Raw genomic sequence first — 3,161 nt, 5'->3', positions numbered from 1 at the left:
GGGTTGAGAATGATGTTGCTAGAGGGATGAGACTTTGACTGGGATGGAATGCCTTGGATGAATGCTCTAGGTTTCGCCTCTCTAACCGTAGCAACCTTGCCATCTATCCTTAATTTGATCGTCCAATATTCCCATGGCTGCTCTCCCTTCAGACTCATATAAGAATCTAACAAATGCATACCCTCTAGGGAGCCTAGAATCCGAGAAGATCAGGATGAAAGTATCGATAACCTTCCCATATCTTTGGAATATTGCAAGTAGATCTGCTTGGGTACAATTGAATGGGAGGTTACCTACGAATAGATGGAAGCCCTGTTCCTTTCCCCAATCTCCTTGGCGATCTCCTTCTTCTCACCCATCTCTCACGACCTGAATTACTTGACGCGCCACCCCTGGATGGGGCTTTGTCCCTATGTCGCATCGCATCACCTTTTATGTCTTTATTTTGTTCTTGATTAGAGGCTTCACTTGGGGAATAACACTGAGGATTATATTGTAAGGCATTTACAAGGTAACTTTTTTGAAAAATTTTAAGTTATTTATTTGAAAAAGGAAGCTAATATCAAACTACCAATCTAAAGCATCTCAACAAAAACTTCATACATTGTAATATTAATCGGTCTCCTTATCAACCTCATCATTTAACATGTCAACATCAAAGAACTTAATATACCATGTATTAGTATTTAATATTTTAGTAAAATGAATTTTGGTTGACTAAATTATGAAAATACTCTTGATTAAATATATGAGTCGATATGGATATGGCTATGTCTTTGTCTAACCCACTTAGAAATCAAGTATTTGGACAAGGTGAATTTAATTTATAAATTAAAAAATGAAATAAAATTATATCAAATTATATCAAATTTATATTCTAGTACCTTTTTCAGAAAAGTTTTCAGTGAGATATATCATTAATTTAAGTAATTATCATTAGAGTATGTTCCTCTTAGGTTTATTAGTAGTGGCTTGGGTACACCTGTGAGCAAAGGGGTGGCAGCGTAGGTGAGCCTCACCATGATGTGTATGTAAAATTCGCCCTGACCATCGCGTAAGTCACTCAATTTTAGGCCGAAAACTTAAATCATCCATGGCTGCGTGGACAACGTGACTAGACCTCTAAATAGTTTCTTTTGGTGTGACCTAGCTTAATAAGGGGTAATTACCGCAAAACTTGTATGGCCTATGAAAAGTTTTTAATGATCAGTTACCACTATTTCCTATATTATGGTCCACCTTAAATTTAAATATGCTTCATTTGATCATGTCCTAAAATGTTCTTTTAAAATGAATGGACAACATGGATATAAATCACATACATCACAGTGGGCCCACGGTCAAGGATTCCACACCTCACCTACATGAGGTCAGCAGTAGCAGGGTCAATACCCAATAATTCCTTGCTTTTGTGAAATTACCTAATTTGCCCTCACCTTCACTTTGAAATACTCAGATTTTGGATTAACGGTAATGGTTCGGTGGTGTGATCAATAGAGCTATCATGCAAATTTCACTATGTTGAGGCGGGTTATCTACAATTATGATGGACCACTGTATGAGAAAGGACCACCATAGGCTGCAATAATCACCGTGAATCACCATAGTGTAAGATCACAGACATCCCATTATAGGCCTACAAAATGGATGGTACTATTGTATTCTAATCATTATCGAGCAGCTTTGATAATCCAATCACGGTGAGTTTAAGCCATAGGAAATCCACATTCTATGTTGTTGATGTCCGGTCTAGTGGCTATTAGCGAACATAAGTGGGACCACTTGGCCCATGGTGAAAGAGAATGTTTAATGTTCTTGAGGAGCATAATCAGGAACAGTTCCTGGCAAGTCAAAATTAGACGATGGATATTCAATTTTCAACTGATTCACTGTATCTATGTTTTTATCCATATAATTATGGTTGAGCTTATCTTCCCTCAAGGGGTGGGCGGTTTGAGTGGGCGCCACTGTGATGTTAATGCTAAATCCACCAACCATCAAGTACTTCACCCCTTGTTAAGACTAGGGCTTGAGCACCTGAACCTCAGTTCCATATCTGATTAAGTAGATCATATGTTAGAAAAGGGGTGAAGCTAGGGCTGAAAGTTGGGCAGGTTGGTGTTCAACCCTAGCCCAACCCAAGGATCCTATACCTCAACCCTATCCCAAGTCAACCCAACCTCGAGTTGGGGATTCTCAACCCAAGTCCAACCCCAACCAGGCTCGGCCGGGTGGATACATGCTAATATTTTCATTATTATATTAGTTTATTATATTTCAATACACATTATTTTTTGTACCTATGATTTTATTAATTATATATGCAATTACTTATTGTAAAGAAAATCATTTTTTTTCTAAACAACCTAAAATATATGACAACTACTCTTTCAAAATTTGTAAAGTGTAGCACGCAACATGTCTGGGGATCGGGAGAGAGAAATTTGGTATATCTTGTTATCTTCATTTATCGAAAATGATGTGAACCAATGAGATCCAATGGCACTAAAATTTTCTGTGCCTTCAACATAGATGATCCACATTCAATTATAATTTATAACCTATGTCTTGATGGGGTACAGGTTGGGTTGGGCAACCTGAGATCTAAATTGAAGCCTGACCAAAGTTTTATTGGGTTGGTGTTTATACAGCTTAAGCCTGAATATGAACCCAATACATCCCGCCCAAGCCCCAACCCAATATTGTCTCATGGTTGGTCTGGTTGAAGCCGCCCAACTTTCAGCCATAGGTGAAGCACTTGTAGGTCAGCACTTGGAGGACAGGCACGTGGATTAGAGACTTACAGGTTGAGTTGTGAGACTCGTCTCGCTACTGAAGTGAAGTCATCAATTTATGTGGGCCCCAAAATGATGTATGTATTGTATTCACACCGTTCATCTATTTGGAGAGATCGTTTTAAGGCATGAGCCAAATAATGAGGCAGATTGAGTAGACCCCACCACAGAAAGAAGTGGGGAGAGTAAGACAGACCATGAAACCTTTCTAAGGTTCACAATGATGTTTATTTGAGAGTCACCATGTTCATAAGTTAGCGCAGGCGTGAAAGAAAGGAAAACACAAATATCAGATTCATTTATAACTTTTGTGGCCCTTAAAAGTTTTTATTGGTGGGCGTCACTCTCCCCACTGTTTTCTGTCGC

General features: G+C 38.7%; 1 protein-coding gene across 2 annotated transcripts in view; it reads left to right on the top strand.

Annotated features, from left to right (window-relative positions):
- Positions 1 to 3,161, top strand: part of LOC131242865 (alpha-galactosidase 1-like) — a 90,421-nt gene that overhangs the window by 34,885 nt on the left and 52,375 nt on the right. The window lies entirely within an intron of this gene.

This window comes from Magnolia sinica, chromosome 4 (assembly GCF_029962835.1).
Source record: "Magnolia sinica isolate HGM2019 chromosome 4, MsV1, whole genome shotgun sequence".
Lineage (NCBI taxonomy): Eukaryota > Viridiplantae > Streptophyta > Magnoliopsida > Magnoliales > Magnoliaceae > Magnolia > Magnolia sinica.
This window is presented reverse-complemented; position numbering and strand designations above follow the sequence as displayed.